At 40.0% G+C, this 20,842-nt stretch overlaps 1 pseudogene; it reads left to right on the forward strand.

Moving 5' to 3' along the window:
- Window positions 1-6,557: 6,557 nt before the first annotated feature.
- LOC130719725 (uncharacterized) overlaps window positions 6,558-20,842 on the forward strand; it is a 32,317-nt pseudogene continuing 18,032 nt past the window's right edge.

Consider the following 20,842-nt stretch of genomic DNA (forward strand, 5'->3'; position numbering starts at 1 on the left):
GAGGAATCCCTAATTGTGGAACTAGGTTTGTGAAAAAATGCATGGTATTAAACAGCACATACTTAGTTGCCCACATACTTTGTTCAAAATAATATACTCCTTGCTGAAATGTTGGGCCAGGAAGAATGCATCATGTTCATGTTATGATATAATCTTCTAAGTTTCCACATGCTGAAACTTGTTTGAATGTTCCTTTACATTGTGCAGCGACGATTCCGCTTTGTGGGTGCTATCTTGGATGAACATGGAGAATTACTTTACACCTAATATTGTTGGAGTGGTATACTCTACACTCATACCCACTTATGGTATACTTTCTTTAATGAAAAATTCAGTCATTTGGTTTGCTAATGATCATGCTTTATACTGTTTGCAGATGAAGGAGCGGAATATTAGGATGAGGGTCGCTTTGAAACTGATAACAGGTGAGCACAACGAACTCAGAGATGATGTGGAAACCGGAGCAGACTGCCACTGGATGCAGATAATGCTCACCAGCACCGCTTGAGGGAGCAGCCATGAGCAGCAAATGTGCAAAGTTAATGCTATAATGACTATATTTTGGACTACTGTATATATAACTATGTTTGTGATACTATATAATAGACCATTTTGGTGTGTGATAAACAATGGTGGCACTAGGGAATGGAATGCTGCCCCACATAATTTGCTCACTGCTTTGAGTGTACTCGCAGTTATGGAGCCAATGGGTTGTGTAAATATTTATGTTTACCCACAAAACAAGGAACATGTGTGGGGCTTTTGGCAAGCATTAAGTAGCCTGGAGTAAGTTGTTGTACGGGTAGTGACATTATGTTTTGGAAATCTGATTTGCTGCCATGGGTTGGGATGTAGTCTATTTCAGTAAGATGATACTTTTATGTAAGACACTGGCTATGTATAATTATGTGTTGATGTACTAAGTATGTGTGAACACCAAATTTTGCCCCCTTTATCATTATTAGTATCAGGTTTTAATTTACTTATTGTAAAAAACAAACAAACAAACAAAAAAAAAAGCAAAAAAACATAAAACATAAAAAATACATTCAATTCTTTAATATGAAGATAAGTTTGTTACATGTTAAGATAAATCAGAAACTAGAAGGAGGAAGGATAGAAAGTCACGAAACTGATTAAAGAAAAGCAAAAGAAAGAAGGAAGTTAGGAAACATAGGATGGAAGGAAGTAAATGTTTCAAAACAGGGGAAATAAACATGGCGGTGGCGGTGGCATGTGGTAGAAAAAGAGAAGATGGTGTGAAAAATTGACAATGCAGAAGATAATGCTACTTCCCAAGGGCTTATCATGAACAAGTTGTGTGGTAAATTTAATTTTGACCTTCTTCTGACAGTACAAAAGGATAAGAAACCATAAAAAGTAAGAGGAGATAAGGGTGCAGAGCCGCAATTTTAGAATTTTTAGGAATGATTACACAGCTTGCTTAGGGAAATTTATTGTCAGAGATTACACAGCAGGACTCACGAGCTTGAGGCAAATTGTTTACCGCCCCCAACCTCTATAAAAGGGGTGAAATTATGCAGTAGAAAAAAAAGGAAAAGGAGGAAGAAAAGAAAAAACAGAGGAAGAAGAGAAAAACCGAGTGTGAAAGCAGAGTATAAAAACAAGAGTGCAAATACCTTGGATTGGTGATCATCTCTTGATCATTAATTCTCAATAGTGACAAATAGCAACCAGAATAACTAGGAGCATACACAAGAGAGGAGGCACGCACAGGGCTGAAGAGAAGGAGTGAAAGAAAATTAGCTTCATCCAAGTAAACATACTCTTTCCCTTTTAATTCTTGCTTAGCCAAATGAATTTCATATGCTTTTAAACCAGTTTGAAACATGACAAAATTGAACTGAAATGCTGCTTAGAATCAAAAATAATTCTATTCAATAGTTCAATGCAATTTACATAATTAGGTAGGAAAATGAACAAGAGAAATCATGTGGAAGATACTCTCCATTTTTCCCTTTATAACAATTCATACTTCTGTCTCTCTTTTCCAATGTTTGGCTTAGGTGAACTATCATTGTGTCCCTGTAATCATATCCCTGTAATCATATCCCTGTAAGCATAGAGGTTTTAAAATCACCATCATCAAAAGGAACATAAAGCATGTAAAAAACAGAATGAATTTTAGAGTAGTATTGAAAGGAATAAAAATTCAAGTTTAATTTTAGAGTTAGTGGTTAAAAGACAAGGTCTGGCCCATGCGCTTTTCATCTGGTTTTATTTATTCTTCTTTCTACCATGATAGTAATTAGTTCATTGCTGGCTAGTTACTTTTGGCATAGTGAAGTACAAAGATATATGTTGTGTGCTGCGGAATGTCTAACTGATACATGTTATGAGTACTAATAATTTGTTCAAAGTCAAATACAGTAATGGAATGGCATTTCTATCCTTTACTTTGACTACCCATTTGGTAGCATGATTTTTAAATGTAAATAAACAATACTCCAAAAATGCATTTTTGGTAATAGAATAGCATTTCTATCATTTACCTAGACTACCCATTTGGTAGCATGAATAATTAAATTTTTAAGATTAATTACGGTAATGGAATAGCATTTCTATCCTTTACCTTGACTATCCGCTCGGTAGCGTACACCTTTTTTTAATTTGAAAGCCGTGTAAAGAACTTCAAATCCTCAAAATCCTTTCGAGTTTCAATACCTTGAAACAAACTTTTTTTTCCTTAATCAAATCAAGTCAAGAATCAAGTTTTAATCAAATTTACAAAACATATAAAAACAAAAACATCAATCTTTCCAAAGAACTACGTGGCTTTGATTTCTCCATTGCACTTTGGGGATACGTAGGAGCAGGCACCTACAACTGTCAAGCTAAAATTCTAAATAACTCTTTTTCAATTAATTAAATCAAAACACACAAAAATCAAATAGTACTAAAATCAAAAACATTTTTCTTTTGGGGTGAAACAAATATTTAGAAAGCTGACTTAATTTTGGACAATTAATTAGAGGTAACCGTTTTATAAACGGGCGCTGTGGGGTGCTAATACCTTCCCTACGCGTAATAGACTCCCGGATGAAGACCATTTTCTTTATGGGTTTTCTGATGTTTTCCCATTTTAAAAATATTGGTGGCGACTCTTCTGTTTTACACTTCTTTGTGCGCCGTCCCACCGCGACCCCGGTTGCGACAGATGGCGACTCTGCTGGGGACTTTTGAGAGTCAAGCCTGACTAATTGATTATGCAAACTGCTAGCTTTCTCTAAAATTTGTTTTACCCTTTTCTTGTGTTTCTTGTTTGTTTTCTCTTATATATGCTCAATATTATGTTAATATCTGATATTGCTTGAGGTCTTAGGGTAGACGACTACCAGGATATATTAGTCGTATATACATATATGAATCTGTGTGTTCCTTTTGCAAGATTGGGTAGTATTAGGGATGAAGGTTGGTATGCTCTCTACACACACCCCACTATCACTGCTCGATGCACAAACTACTTTGGACTCTATACCCGAGCCCGTGCGAACCTCAGGAGTAGGAGGTGTTCTCGATAATTGTCATGAGGAACCTAGTGTTCACGTGACGATTGTTGAGTCACCACTCAGATTATTACTAGCTTATGAATTATTCGCTTGAGAAGTTTTATCCTTACGGGCGATTAATTCATGAATCGGGTCCTTGTCTGTGTGACGAGGGTAATCTGGGAACCATGATTATTAGAAGTCTAGAACCACCCGGAGAGTTTGCACATAATTTGACTATAGCTCTCACCTGATTAGGGTCTTAGACGATTCAATATCCACATCCCATAAGTTCCACTTCTTAGGACAAAAGGAGAGCGTGCTTTTTACTCGTTTCTCTCATTTTATACATAGATTCATTTGTTGATAATATGTCATTCTTTTGCATCTAATCATATCAAATTAACCCATGCATCATCATGTAATATAGTGATAATATAAACAATTTTCTTTTCTTAATTAACTCCTTTGCTAGACTTTCTTATTATAGGTTGAACGATTTTGTTAACACTTGATGATGGAAGGGGTTCAAAGTCAAACCATTGACACGTCAGAAAAGAACAGAAGCATCAGAATTAATGCGGTGGTGAATGATATGCAAAGAGTGCAATATCTCTATCAACATATGCCACAGGAAGCGAGGTCCAACTTTAATAAGAGATATGGCCAGATGCTGGATTTGCTTCGAATCACTATAGAAAAAGCTGCATTGAGCGCCTTGGCCCAGTTCTGGAAGTCTGATATCAGATGCTTTGAGCTGCCTAATTTAGACATTGTTCCTACATTAGAAGAATACAGGAGGATCATAGGATTCCCTGTCAAAGAAAGTGCTGGAGTATATACCTACGGGGGAAGTTACGTGGATGGGAAGAAGATAGCATGTCTCATTGGCATGCCGGCACATCAGTTTTCACTTGGAAAGAAAGGTTCAGTTCATGCAATACGAAAGGCTGTTTTGGAAAATCATCTTGAAGATTTGGCTCGAGAAGGGAACTGGGCATATTTCAGCAAAACATTGGCCCTTGCTATATTCGGATTGGTACTATTCCCCTTCACAGTAGATTTTGTAGATCAAGCTGCTATGGATGTGTTCTTTCAGTATGAGATGCAAGGGGCGGACCCCGTCACGGCAATTTTAGCTGATACATTTCTTTCCATGGAGGTTTGTCATGAGATAAAAGGAGATGAAAAGAAAGGGGGAACCCTCCGCTGTTGTCCCCACTTGCTCTATGTGTGGATCATAACCCATGTACATGCTAAAGATCACATGGGCCCTATACCGAATGCGCTCAAGGATTTTTGGCGAATTCCAAAGAAAGTGCAAGGAGTTGGGGAATGGAAAAATGAGTTTGCCAGCATGGAATTGAGAACATTTAAATGGGTTTGCCCTTGGTATCACCCGAATGAGGTAATCTTCAGTTGCGGGGACTTTCATAACGTACCATTAATGGGGTCGAGAGGTTGTGTAGCTTATACTCCGGCTATAGCTCTCCTACAGCTCAAACGGACTCAAGTTATACCTTCCTATGAACAACTGGGAGGTTTAAGCTTCTTATATGGTAAAGAGGGCACCAAAGGTCTAGAAGCTCAAGTAAAAAGAGCTTGGAAAAATGTCCACAAGAAAGGAGATAATGAGTTAGGAAGACCTCGTCTGATAATTTCCAAAGAGTACGAGGAATGGAGAGCAGCTAGAGATGTACAAAGTCGTATGCAAAAAGTTGACCCTGTGGCTCAAAGGTCAAACCAAGACATTGCGAGCATGGTATCTCAGATAGAGATGTTGAAGGCGCATGTGATAAGCTTAGAGGGAAAGAAAGACCAAGAAGAAGTGAAAGCTATAAGGCTCCAGCATCAATGTAAGAAGATGGGTGAAAAGATAGAAGAATTGAAAAAAGACTGTGACAATCCTTATCGAGAACCAAAAAGAGCGAGGTCAACATCATATGAATTACAAAAGTCACAAGAGAAGGTGAAAGCCCAAGAAATCAAGCTGGGAAAATTGTTAGAGGAAAAAGATGAGTTGAAGGCAGAGATTCAATGCCAGGAACAAGCCATGGAAAAGTTGAAAGAAGAATTAATTGAAGCTCGTGCTTATGCTGACAAGAGCTGGTCCTTGTTCAAAGAATATCATGACTCACTAATGATGGCAAACTATGAGGGGGAAATCATGAAGAAGAAGATTGAAGAATTAACTGTTGAGGTGAGGCAATGGAGGATTCAGGCATATAACAGTCAGATGGAGAAAGATAAGCTGATAAAGAGGTGGTTGTTAATGGCTGAAGAATTAGAACGCAGAAAGAATGTTTGGATGGATAAATATTTAAACCTGTCCAGAAGCGTTCATTATCTCACTAGGCAGTGGCTAGAGCTCTTCCGTGGGGCAAGTGGTGTTGCTCTCTGGCTAAAACTTCCCCCAAAGATAGATGAATTCATGAAATATTGTCAGAAAATTGCCAAGGATCTTAGGAAGATGAAAAAGAATGAGTTGATGTAATCTTCGATGTTTGAACTTTTTTGTGGCCTTGTACTTTAGTTCGGCATCTTTAGCGGCCTTGTACTTTGAATTTGCAATCAATGGAAGGATGTGTTTTGTCACCACACTGGCTAGTTCAAATATCTGATGTTGTTTGGCATAATTTTGATGTTATTTATTGAGGGGTAGATGCCCACTTGAAAAATGTCAACCGTACACTCATCATGAGGCCATTAGCCCTTCGATGAGGTATGGGTCTCGCGGCATGGAGTTCTCAAATACGTGGTCAATGGAAACGATATCGTCTAGTGAGGGGTGGATGCTCCCTTAGATCATTTATCAACCATCTTCATAACCTAAGGGGCATTTCCTCTAGCGTTAGAACTTGGGGAACCCTCGTGCATCAAGCGTGTTAACAAAATTTGACGACAATCACATTTGTTTTTTTTAGTTAACCATTTTATTTTTATAACATTTTCTTAATTAACAAAAACTCACTTTCACGAAAACCAGTAATCAAAACAAGCAAGCTGTATTCGCGACATTCCTATCGGACTCGTTCCCGATCCAGGACCATGGATGAGCAAGAGCAAGTCAACGCAGAGCTAAGGGAAGGCATCAATCAAATCAAAGAACAGATGTCCGAGTTCATTGAAGCTTTCAAGGAAGCAATGAGGAGAGAAAGAGATGAGGAGAACCAAAGAAGGAGTGAAGGACTGTCATCTACTCCAGAGTTTCCACCTGGCTTCTTTCCTTTACCTGTGCATGCTCAAGGGGTCCATTCGCAAGGGATAGTTATGCCTCTAACCGTGCATTCCAACATGCCTTTCCAGCAAACCTCCCAACCTCACGAGGTCCAATTCCCGCCTTATGGTCTCCCTCCTGGTTATACACCCTCTGTGGTTATCAACCAAACAGACAACAATCCACCAACCACCACTCAAGTAAACCTTACCCCGTCTCAAGGCCCACCAACAAATACCACCGAAACGCCACAAGTCCACATGTCTTCCGCACCTGCACATGTTGTTATGCCAAGCCATGTGCCACCTATGAACACTAATCAGCAAGACATATCCCAGACATATCTTCCTCATAACTCACTAAATATCCCTCAACCGCATACACTTAATCTTAGTGCCCAAGGAAATCCACCAAACCACTTTGCTGAGGATGGTCAATCCAAAGAAAGGTTGCAGTTACTGGAAGAAAGGATGCGAGCCATGGAGGGCGGAAATTATGGTTTTAATGATGCATCGGGTTTATGTCTGGTCCCAGATGTGGTGATTCCACCAAAGTTCAAGGCTCCGGAGTTTGATAAATACAAGGGCACCACATGTCCAAAGAGTCACCTGACCATGTATTGTAGGAAAATGGCTGCATGCGCACATGACGAGAAGTTGCTGATTCACTTCTTCCAAAACAGTTTGGCTGAAGGAGCTCTGAATTGGTACATGCATCTGGAACGATCTCGTATACACAGTTGGGGAGACTTGGCTGATGCATTCCTAAAACAGTACAAGTATAATGCTGATATGGCTCCTGACAGAATGCAACTCCAGAACATGACAAAAAAGGAAAGCGAAACTTTCAAAGAATATGCCCAACGCTGGAGAGAATTGGCCTCTCAAGTAGAGCCTCCTTTGTCTGAAAAAGAGATCACTTCGATGTTTATCGAAACTCTCCAGTCACCATTTTATGATAGGATGGTTGGAAGCGTGTCGTCTAACTTTTCCGATATGGTCATCATCGGAGAAAGAGTGGAGAATGGAATGAGAACAGGAAAGATCGTCCAGGGTTCTTCTGTTGCGAGTACCATAAAGAAACCTTCTATAGGGTTTGGAAAGAAGAAAGAAGGAGAAACAAATGTAGTTACGGCTCATCAAGGAGGTTATTCTCAGTGGCAACCTTTCCAGAGGCCTACCCACTTCTACCAAACACCCAATACACCTCAAATCCCTTATCAATACATTGCCGCAGCTACACAAGCCACTTACCCACAAATTCATCACCCAATATCCCCATACACTGTGACCCAACCAGCTCCACAACAACCGCCCAATTTTGTACCCCAAAACCAGAGCTTCATACCCAACGTGAACCAAGGAAATAGGGAAAGGAACCAAGTCCGTCTCGATCCGATCCCCGTGTCTTACACTGAGCTCTTGCCACAGCTTATTCGGGGATCTCTTGTAACTCCTTATCCATTAAAACCAGCTCAACCACCATACCCACGAGGTTATGATGTCAATGCTAGATGTGACTACCATGCCGGGTCCATTGGACATTCCACTGAGAATTGTATGGCTCTAAAGTATAAGGTTCAGAAACTGATCGATGCAAAACTATTGAATTTCGCAGAAAAACCAAACATCGGGAATAATCCGTTGTCAGGTCATGAGGGCTCTAAAGTCAATGCAATTGAAGAAAGCTCTGAAAAACATTTGATCATGAGAGTGGAGGATGTCAAAACTCCGCTAAGAGTTATCTTTGCAGAAATGTGTAAGAGAGGCATGGTTAAGGGAAGCCTAGATGAGGATCAAATGTGTGGATTTCACCCTGGTGTCTGTCATTCTATAGAAAAATGCAGTGAATTCAAGCAAACCTTGCAAGATCTGATGGACCAACAGTTAGTTCAAATAAGTCAATTTGAGTCTGACCATGAAGTGGCAATGAACGAGGAGCAAATGCCGATCTTTCCACAACCGCTTGTGATCCACTATACAAAAACTGTGACTACACCCGTCTCGAACAAAGTGAGGCCTATTATTGTGCAATTCCAAATACTCTTGAAGGGAATAAAGTACCAGCGGTTGGATATAAGGAAACATTGTTTGGTAGCTCTCTGGCTGCTCCGGCCCCTGCTGAACCCAAACCGATCACCATACAACTACCAGCTCCGTTCCCCTTCAAGGATAATAAAGCAGTGCCCTGGAAATATGATGTGCAAGTTATTGGTGGTGGCTCACAAGAGGATCAACCTAAGACTCCTGATTCTGACACCTCAGCCATCACGAACATTGTGGGCGTCGGTGGAATGACAAGGAGCGATCGTGTCTATACCCCCGAGGAGCTTGTAAAAAATCATGCAGCCGAATCTAGAAGGTCTGAAAAGGGGAAAAGTAAAATGAATGAAGATATCATTGAGGAAGTAATTCATGAGAAGGAGTCGAAAAAGGTGGTTTCTGATGAAGAAGCTGGGGAATTCTTAAAATTTGTTAAACAAAGCGAGTATATGGTGGTTGACCAATTAAACCGCCTTCCAGCAAAAATTTCACTTTTGGCCTTATTGATGAACTCAGCACCCCATAGACAAGCCCTGTTGAAGGTTCTGAATGAAGCATATGTAATTCACAATATCTCTGTTGACAAGTTTGAAGGTATTGTTGGCAACATAACAACCAATAACTATTTAACTTTTTCCGATGATGAAATACCGGCAGAAGGGGCAGGGCATAACAGAGCCTTGTATATCTCGATGAAATGTAAGCATTATATCCTAGCAAAGGTGTTGGTTGACAATGGTGTTAAGTTCAAACGTGTTACAACGTGTTTCAATCTTATTTTGATCCTAACAATTTTTATAATTACTTTTCTCTACTAAAATCTAATTCCAGATATTAATGACATTTTTCAGGAAATATATATTATAAGGTCACATGCTTCAACGAATATGTCTAAGCCTTATAAGGAAAAAGAAATTTACGCAAGATATGACCGCACCGTCCAGCAAACGAGGAAGACACTCATTCTGTATCGTTTCATGCCACGTCATACCTCAGTATTTCAGAAAAAGCATTTGAGCGGGAAAGTCAAAATTGTATCTCAACTATTTGCCCCATGCTTTAGTCAGAAGGAAACTAATCCGGTCACGTGCAAACTGATTTACCTTTGAAGAGAGAAGTCTCGATGACCAATGAAAAGGAAAAAGGACAACACGTCAACATCACTTTTCCTAAATGTCTCTCTTCTGCAAAGTAGCCCAAAGCTATCACCACCTACTAGCTGACAAAGTACACCTTTTTGGCTAAAGGATAGCTTTGAACAGCAGCATGCATTTAATGAAGCTACCAACCGGAGATTTGAATCAACGGTTAGATGACACTCACAACGGCTACAAACAACGGCCAGATTTTGTGTCTCAACGGCTACACAACTAGCAAGATCATATATAAAGGACATATCTGAAGATTGAAGGACAGACATGAGAAAAATTTATTGCTAGAAAAGAAAGAACTCAGAACAATTACTCCAAACATTCTTCAAAGAATTAAAAGCTCACAGCAGATTTCCTAAGAGTCAAATCCGATCTCATACCTCTGCTAAATCAAGAGAGAATACCAAACCTTAAAAGAGTCAAACCTCTTCCTTTACTTCTCTCTTAGATTCTGAACTCTTGTGTGTTCCAACGTCCCTTCAGAACCCAAAACACTTGAGAGTTCCAGTGCCATAAATTGTCTACACCAACTCTTTTGAGAAGAGATTTCTTGTAGAACCAAACAATCTTGTTGATTGTAGGAGGAGTCCTGTACAATACTTGGAGAAGTCCGTGATAATACTAGGAGGAGTCCTGTACAATACTTGGAGAAGTCCGTGACAATACTTGGAGAAGTCTTGTCTAATACTTGTACTGGAGAAGTCCTTGATACTTGCTAGTGAAAATCTTGGTGGTGGCCAAGTACTGGACGTAGCCCAATCGTTTAGGGTGAACCAGTATAAATTCCTGTGTGCTGATCGTTCTGCGTTATTTACTTACTTCCGCTGCACTAAATAGTTTTTGAAAAGTCACCAAAACAGTTTTCTTAAGAACTTATCTTCTTTTCATAAACTAAAGTTTTAACAAGTAATTTTTAAGAACACAATTCAAACCCCCCTTTCTTGTGTTACTTATTTACATATCAATTGGCATCAGAGCGTAGGCTCTAGAACTAACATCTTAACAGGTGTAGAGTAAAAGATCCATGGCAGAAGATCAAGCTATCCCTACGGGCTCAACCACCAACAAGCCTCCTTTCTTTGATGGAACCGAATATCCCTACTGGAAGACGCACATGCAACTTTTCATAGAATCCTCAAGCTACAAGTTGTGGGATATCATTGAAAATGGCAACATCGTCCATAAAGATGACGCTGGTGAACCCATCAAGAAAGATCAGCTGACAGAAGCTCAACGCAAAGACTATCAACTCAATTCAAAGGCAAAACTATTTCTCTTATGTGCCTTAAGCAAAGCTCAGTTGGACAAAGTTGATGGACTCGCAACTGCCAAAGAAGTATGGGAAGCCCTAGGGCTTGCCTATGAAGGTACAGCAAATGTAAGTCAAGCCAAAGTAAGTTTACTAGTGGCTGAATATGAAACCTTCAAAATGAAGGAAAATGAAACCATTGATGAAATGTTCGCAAGATTTCAAACCATTATCAATGGTCTTCGAAATCTCGATCGCACATACGCACACATTGATCAAATCACAAAAATACTGAGGTGCCTTCCTAAAAAATGGAGACCCAAAGTTACTGCTATCCAAGAAGCAAGAGATCTTAGCACACTAAAACTTGAAGATCTCCTGGGATCTCTGAAGGTTCATGAGATTGAACTTTCTCAAGATGAAAGCCTAAAGAAGCAGAAAAGCATCGCCTTCAAAGCTAACATCTCCAAGAACAGTCAGACGAAAGAAATGTCTGATGAAGAAGATTCCTCAGAAGAATTGTCCGATGATGAGCAAGCACTGTTCAACAGAAAGTTCAAAAAGATGTGGATCAAACAACAAAGAGGAAAATGCCTGAAGAAGGACAACAAAAAAGAATCAAGTCAGAAAAAGAAATCCTTTCCACACAAAGGTGAAAGCACCTCAACTGCAGACAAAAGCAACATTACATGTTTCGAATGCAAAAAGCCAGGTCACATCAAACCAGACTGTCCTAGACTAGCTAAAAAGCCTGTCAGGAAACCATTCTACAAGAAGAAGAAAGCTCTAGTAACTGGCTGGGATGATTCTGAAAACAACTCTGAAGATGACGAGGAAGAAGAAGATGAAGAATCTCTATTCGCTCTCATGGCTTCAGTAGATGGATCAGATGATGATGAAGATGATGAGGTAAGATCTGAAAATCTTGAAGAAGAGTTTAATGAACTGCTTGAACATTCTTACACTTTATCTGAAAAATACAAGAACCTGAAGAAACAGTTTTCCAAGTTGCAAAAAGAACATGAGAAAGTTTTAAAAGAAAAAGATTCCATTATTCATGAAAATGAATTTTTAAAGAAACAAGACTCCACAATGGAAGTATCTGCTTTAAAGAAAAGAATCAAAGTTTTGATTGATGATTTATCTACTTTCACAATAGGGCATGACAACTTAGTTAAACTATGTGGAAACAGTAGAGACTTATATGATAAAAGTGGTCTGGGTTTTGACAACAGTGAACCGTCTAATGAAAATATGTCTGATATATCGTTTACTTCTTCTATTGATAGTGAATCTAAATTTGTTGTGAACTGTTCAATAGAAAGGGAAGGAAAGAAAATCTTCTATGAGAAGAAGATTCCTCCCAAGCGTGCAACTAACCCTATAGGACCCAAGAAAATCTGGGTACCTAAGAAATCAATAATTCCTGTTGCAGATTTACTTAACAGAACGAAGGAAACGCCAACAATGGTACCTGGACAGTGGATGCTCGCGTCATATGACGGGAGAAAAGTCTATGTTCCCCAAGATTCAAGTTAGAACTGATGGTGGATTTGTAACCTTTGGTGGAAATCAAAAAGGATTCATTGTTGGAGAAGCTAGTGTTTCTGGAAAAAGATTTTGTTTTGTCATTATCGATGACTACACAAGATTCTGTTGGGTCTACTTCCTAAGAAGCAAGGATGAAACATTCCAAGCATTCAAGATCTTCAGCAAAAGAGTTCAAAATGAAAAGGGCTACTGCATCACAGCCATTCACAGTGACAGAGGAGGAGAGTTTGTGAATGAAGATTTTGAAAATTTCTGTGCACAAGAAGGTATCAGCCATCAGTTCTCAGCTCCAAGGACACCACAGCAAAACGGTGTAGCTGAACGGAAGAACAGATCACTTCAAGAAATGGCAAGGACAATGCTCAGTGAAACTTCCCTACCAAAGTATTTCTGGGCTGAAGCTATTGAAACTGCATGCTACATTCAGAATAGAATATCTATGCGACCCATGTTGAAAAAGACTCCATATGAACTATGGAAAGATAGAAAGCCTACTGTATCGTACTTTCATCCATTTGGATGCAAGTGTTACATTCTCAACACCAAGGACAACATCGGAAAATTTGACAATAAGTCTGATCAAGGAATTCTCCTTGGATATTCTTCTCACTCCAAAGCCTATAGAGTTTACAACTCAAGAACAAAAGTTGTTGAAGAATCCATCAATGTCAAGTTCGATGATAGTTCAATCAAGGTCGTTGATCGTTTAGAAAGAGATTTTCTCAATCTAGACCTATCAGATCATGATGAAGCAGATGACGACACAACAAGAGCTCAACCATCAGAATCAGATCATGAAGATCAATCTCCATCACCTCCTGGTACTATTCCTGAACAGTCCGACCAAGTCATGACTTCAAGCGGAATCTCACTTCCAAAGGAGTGGAAGTACAGAAGTGATCATCCACCAGAGCAAATCATTGGAAGTGTATCAGAAAGAGTAAAGACCAGATCAGCATTCAGAGAAGAATCAAACAGCGCATTCATCTCAGAGATTGAACCAAAGAACGTTGAAGAGGCTCTACAAGATGAAGGATGGATTCTGGCTATGCAAGAAGAACTAAATCAATTTGAAAGAAGTCAAGTATGGACCCTAGTTCCAAGACCAACTGGAAAATCTATCATTGGTACTAAATGGGTCTTCAGAAACAAGATGGATGAAAATGGGAAAGTCACTAGAAACAAAGCAAGACTAGTAGCACAAGGTTACAACCAACAAGAAGGAATTGACTACACTGAAACGTTCGCACCAGTTGCAAGAATTGAAGCAATAAGGATACTCCTAGCTTTTGCATGTCAACACTCCATCAAGCTATATCAAATGGATGTCAAAAGCGCCTTTCTGAACGGAGTAATTGAAGAGGAAGTCTATGTGAAGCAACCTCCAGGCTTTGAAGAACCATCCACTCCAGACTACGTGTACAGGTTGAAGAAAGCTCTGTACGGTTTAAAACAAGCCCCAAGGGCTTGGTATGATCGTCTAAGCAACTTTCTCATGAAGAATGGTTTTTCAAGAGGAAAGATTGACAACACCCTCTTCAGGAAGCAATTGAAGGACGACTACATCCTTGTACAATTGTATGTTGATGATATCATCTTCGGTGCAACCAGCGATAAACTGTGTAAAGAATTTTCTACTCTCATGCAAAGTGAATTTGAAATGAGTATGATGGGAGAACTGAAATTCTTTCTGGGACTTCAAATCAAGCAAGAGAAAGACAAGATCTTCATACATCAGTCCAAGTACATAAAAGATATGCTCAAGAAATACAACATGCACAAGTCAAATGAGATGAGTACTCCTATGTATCCCAACACTGTTCTGGACAAAAGTGATGAAAGCTCACCAGTTGACCCAACATCGTACAGAGGGATGATTGGTTCACTTCTTTATTTAACGTCCAGCAGACCAGACATAATGTTTAGTGTTTGTCTATGTGCAAGGTTTCAGGTAAACCCACATCAATCTCATCTTAGTGCTGTTAAGCGAATCTTTAGATATTTAATTGGTACTGCTAATCTTGGTCTATTGTATGAGAAAGGTGAAGATTTCAGGTTGAAGGGATTTTGTGATGCGGATTATGCTGGTGATCGAGTTGAACGGAAAAGCACTAGTGGAGGATGTCACTTTCTAGGAAACTGTTTAGTATCCTGGACAAGTAAACGTCAAAGCACTATCTCCTTATCCACTGCTGAAGCTGAATATGTGGCAGCAAGTTCTTGTTGTACACAACTCCTATGGATAAAGCATCAACTTGAGGATTACAACATTCATGAAAACAAGATACCTCTTTTATGTGATAACACAAGTGCCATCAATATTGCCAAGAATCCAGTTCAGCATTCGAGAACAAAGCACATTGAGATCAAACATCATTTCATTAGAGATCTTGTGGCAAAGGGAAACATTGATATATCTCATATACACTCAGAAGATCAACTTGCTGACATACTCACGAAACCTCTTTTAGAAGGCAGATTCTCAGATCTAAGAACAAGGATAAATATGCACTCTGCTCAATAAAAGGTATGGAAACAAATGGTTCTATTTTGCAGGTTTCGTTCTTCGAAGAACATCCGCACTGTTCTGCCCTCTCACCGTTCAACCAGTGGATCAAATCGTTCAACAACTCTTCGTTCAATGAAGTTGCTCTCAGGAAATCTATATCGTTTGGTCAACAGCTGGCAAAGACATTGTTTAGTTCAACGCATCATTACTCTTGCACGTGCTACAACAGTGAACTTTGAAAGGTCTCATCACATTAAATGTGGAGAAGTTATCCTTCTTGCTTTTAACGCGCGTGGTCTCAACTGCCCAATTGTTTAATAGTTTCCCTCTCATGAAAAGAAAACTGCTATCTGCACATCACCCAAAACTGCCATTCTTTATTCCAAATCAAATATATCCAAAAGATTTTCCTTCTCTCTCTTTCACCTCACTTCATTTGACATTTACTCTCTCTCTCTCTCTCTTCCAAGTAAAGAAACCCTAAGCCTTCTCTGCAACTTCCTCTCATTCCCAAATGGCCGGAGTTCTTGCTACCTCTTCCAAACCCCCTTCCAAATCTAAGGTCCCATCCAAGAAAGGTGGTAAAACACCTTACTCTGCTGAAGAAATGGAGATCATCCAGAAGAGATCAGAGAGGATCAACCGCCAACGCTCTGTTCAACTCAAGGAGGTTGGAGCCGTGAAAACTGAGAAACTGGGTGACAACTCTCTTGTGTCCCCAAGGTACTTTGATCTGAAGGTGTTTGCCTTCGTGAAGATGGCTGGGCTTGCAGACTTACTTCATCAGGACTGGGAGACGGTGTACACCATGGCTCAGCGCGAGGTGTATGTGCCTTTGGTGAAGGAATTTTATGACTGTGCTGTTGTGATAAATCACAGACAAGTCATCAAGTCCAAAGTGAATGACAAGATCATCTCAGTGACCCTCAACGACATGGCTGAAGCACTGAATGTGAAGTTGGAAGTTGGTGAAAAATATTCGCCAAATTGGTTTGCAAAAGTTAATGACTGGAAGTGCATTTGGAAGAACCAAGAGGAACCACTGACTGTGGAAGTGGGCAATCTCATTGATGATGTAAAGTTCAACAATGCTGTGATTAGCAAGGTTGTCTTACCAAAGGATGGTGCAAGAAATTATGTAAATGCACATGCAAGGTACGCACTGTACAAGATCTTGAAAAGAGTGAAAATTAATCCTGCACACTTGATGTGGAACTACTTGATCAACTATCTGGAGAAAAGCCAAGGATACCTTCCTTTTGGCTCGCTGCTGACCGTTATCTTCGAGAAGAAAGGCGTTATCAAAGAATTTCTGGAATCAGAGGATCGCTTGAATGAAGATGTGATCTTTCCTTCACCGATCAGACTGGGAGATGTGAGCAAGATGAACATTCCCTTTGATGCCTCTGACGTTCCTGAAGAATACTTGCCCAGAACAAGGAAAAACACCGGAGGAAAAGAAAAGGTATCTGATGAACTGCCTGTCCAAACAAGGAAGAAAAATCTGACAGAACTGTCCGATGTGTCAAAGAAGGAACCGTCCAAGAGAATCGTTCCTGCAGCTCTCCGCATCGCACCGTTCCCTGAGGACGAGGAAGAACAGTCCGTTCGAATCAAGATTGTGAAGAGTGGTGAACCATTGCATTCTCAATCCAATCCCATCGCTTCAAGAACCAGATCGGGAAAAGGTTCTCCGCCTGTCAAGAATGCTGAACCCAAAAAGCTAAAGAGATTGAGGAAGCAATTTGAAGAATCTCAAGTTCCTGCTGAACCACAACCTGCACGTCAGCAAAGGAAGATTTTCTCTGCTGAACCTGAGGAGCCCTTCCTTGATGAGGACATTGTTCTTCACACAAGGTTAGCAAACTCTCTCTTACCTTATCAAGAAATTCCTTCTGAAATGTCCAACAAAGAATTTCTGGATTCACTGTTTGTTGACAATACTCAAACACCACACTCCTCTCCAACACATTCACAACACCACACTGAACCATTGCCAAAACTCCCACCAAACACAAACCTCAATGAACCCTTGACTGAAACAACAAATGAACCACTCACATCTCAACCAAACTCTACCATGAACACTGCTTTCATCACTGACCAAACTGTCGTTGCACAAGAGAATGCCTCTGCATTCCAACTTGTTCAATCTTTGCCTAAGTCATTGATTGCCGATGAGCATATGACTTCTCCTCTCAAACCGTTCACGAAAGCAAGCACTCTAAAGGCAAGCAGATCCGGTACTGTTCTCTATTTTTCTCAAGCAAGAAAGAGGCGCCTTCAGACGCTAGTGTCCTCTGCTATTCAACGCAGACGCACCTTGAGGACTACCAAGGGATCGTTCAAAAGCTACCTGAACCTTTTGGCAAGAAAGATTGACAAGTCTTCAAGCAATCAGCTCACCGCTACATGGAAACGACAAGAGGGTGACAACTACTTGTTCCAACTTCACGCTTGCAAAGTTCCTGATCCAGAGTTCTGGAAATTGAGTGTTCCTGAGGGATATGTTGGTACTCTGCCATATTCTCTCATGAATCGGACCTCAGCGCTTTCACTGAAATTTGGAACTTGGGTGTTTGTACTTCTACCCACTCACATTCCTGAAGTTGTTTCTCATTCTGAGAAAGCCCACACTGAAAAAGGAAAGGAGAAGATGCATGAAGAAGCAGATGATACAGAGTCACAAATGAACAGTTCCGATGATGGAAAAGAAGAAGATGAATCTGAGGGACTTCAAGCTGATTTCAAGACTGAAGGTGGAAGCTCAAGTACTCAAGTCTTGGCGACTCAGTTTGTCACCAGAGAAGACTTTGAAGACCACCTTGACCACATCAACCAGCAGTTCATGACCCTTGCCCAGAAGATCGATCAGCTGCTGACACGCTTTGGCTAATAGCCAACTCTCTATCCTGAACAATTCGCATTTACTTTTATGTTTTCAGACAATTGTTCACTGTTTATGCATATTTTATCGTTCCACCATGCTTATCGTTTTATGACTAACGTTTGCCATGTTTACTATGCATGTTTTCCCTCTTCTTTTTAATAATGCCAAAGGGGGAGAAAATAGGAATTAGGAATTATAGAAAAGTTTAAGATCAAGTTCAAGTTTGTTTCCTTAACCTAACACCAAAGTTTTATACAACTCAGGGGGAGTAATATGATTTGAATAAGTTTTAGAGAAAACCTTTATCATACCCAATTCAGGGGGAGCATAAATTCTTTTTACCCTTGATCATTATCCTTTTCAATAAAAATTGTCATTATCAAAAAGGGGGAGATTGTTAAGTTCAAACGTGTTACAACGTGTTTCAATCTTATTTTGATCCTAACAATTTTTATAAATACTTTTCTCTACTAAAATCTAATTCCAGATGTTAATGACATTTTTCAGGAAATATATATTATAAGGTCACATGCTTCAACGAATATGTCTAAGCCTTATAAGGAAAAAGAAGTTTACGCAAGATATGACCGCACCGTCCAGCAAACGAGGAAGACACTCATTCTGTATCGTTTCATGCCACGTCATGCCTCAGTATTTCAGAAAAAGCATTTGAGCGGGAAAGTCAAAATTGTATCTCAACTATTTGCCCCATGCTTTAGTCAGAAGGAAACTAATCCGGTCACGTGCAAACTGATTTACCTTTGAAGAGAGAAGTCTCGATGACCAATGAAAAGGAAAAATGACAACACGTCAACATCACTTTTCCTAAATGTCTCTCTTCTGCAAAGTAGCCCAAAGTTATCACCACCTACTAGCTGACAAAGTACACCTTTTTGGCTAAAGGATAGCTTTGAACAGCAGCATGCATTTAATGAAGCTACCAACCGGAGATTTGAATCAACGGTTAGATGACACTCACAACGGCTACAAACAACGGCCAGATTTTGTGTCTCAACGGCTACACAACTAGCAAGATCATATATAAAGGACATATCTGAAGATTGAAGGGCAGACATGAGAAAAATTTATTGCTAGAAAAGAAAGAACTCAGAACAATTACTCCAAACATTCTTCAAAGAATTAAAAGCTCACAGCAGATTTCCTAAGAGTCAAATCCGATCTCATACCTCTACTAAATCAAGAGAGAATACCAAACCTTAAAAGAGTCAAACCTCTTCCTTTACTTCTCTCTTAGATTCTGAACTCTTGTGTGTTCCAACGTCCCTTCAGAACCCAAAACACTTGAGAGTTCCAGTGCCATAAATTGTCTACACCAACTCTTTTGAGAAGAGATTTCTTGTAGAACCAAACAATCTTGTTAATTGTAGGAGGAGTCCTGTACAATACTTGGAGAAGTCCGTGATAATACTAGGAGGAGTCCTGTACAATACTTGGAGAAGTCCGTGACAATACTTGGAGAAGTCCTGTCTAATACTTGTACTGGAGAAGTCCTTGATACTTGCTAGTGAAAATCTTGGTGGTGGCCAAGTACTGGACGTAGCCCAATCGTTTAGGGTGAACCAGTATAAATTCCTGTGTGCTGATCGTTCTGCGTTATTTACTTACTTCCGCTGCACTAAACAGTTTTTGAAAAGTCACCAAAACAGTTTTCTTAAGAACTTATCTTCTTTTCATAAACTAAAGTTTTAACAAGTAATTTTTAAGAACACAATTCAAACCCCCCTTTCTTGTGTTACTTATTTACATATCAAATGGCTCGTCATTAAACGTAATACCGAAGTCCACGCTTTCTAAGCTGCCTTCTGATGAATCTCACATAAGACCAAGCAACACGGTAGTTAGAGCTTTCGATGGCACCCGAAAGGAAGTGATGGGAGAAATTGACTTGCCAATTCAGATCGGTCCCACTACTTTTCAAGTGACTTTTCAAGTGATGAACATCACAACAGCCTATAGTTGTCTGTTGGGAAGACCGTGGATTCATACTGCTAGGGCTGTGCCTTCGACGCTCCATCAGAAGATCAAGTTCATCATCGATGACAAACTGGTTGTTGTTCTAGCAGAAGAGGACTTACTTGTGAGTAAGCCTTTATCAACTCCATACATAGAGGCGGCAGAGGAGGCTCTGGAGACTTCATTCGAGACACTAGAGATTGCCAATACAACATATGTGAATGAGGAAACACCTGTTGTGAAAGCGCAGCTATCAGATGCTTCTTTGATGGTTGCCAAGGTGATGCTCGAAAGAGGATATCAACATGGGCATGGGCTTGGAAAGAATGAGAAAGGTATTGTTGAAGTCCCAATGCAGATTGAGAACAAAGACCGGTTTGGACTAGGGTACATACCGACAAAAGCTGACAAAAGAATGGTGGCCCTAGAAAAAAGAGAAAAGCCAGGTTGGAAAACAGGGAGCCAAAGTGTAAAGGAATCCCCATATGTGATTTGTTGGAGATTTTTCGAAGTGCTGGTTTTGAATTTCTCAGCCCGGTGGCCGTGGCAGAGGAAGATGTTCCTGAAGGCCAGAATGTTGATTTGATTCATCCATGCGCATCAGATACCGAACTCAGCAATTGGAAGGTTGTCGAACTTGCCATGGTTTACAAGTCTGTGCCAAAGTAATTGCATGTTGCTTGTCTTAATGCCTCGCCCTAGGCTTATGTTCTTTTTGTGTAAAATATCTTGGAAAACCTGCTATGTGTT

Source organism: Lotus japonicus, chromosome 5 (assembly GCF_012489685.1).
Source record: "Lotus japonicus ecotype B-129 chromosome 5, LjGifu_v1.2".
Taxonomy (NCBI): domain Eukaryota; kingdom Viridiplantae; phylum Streptophyta; class Magnoliopsida; order Fabales; family Fabaceae; genus Lotus; species Lotus japonicus.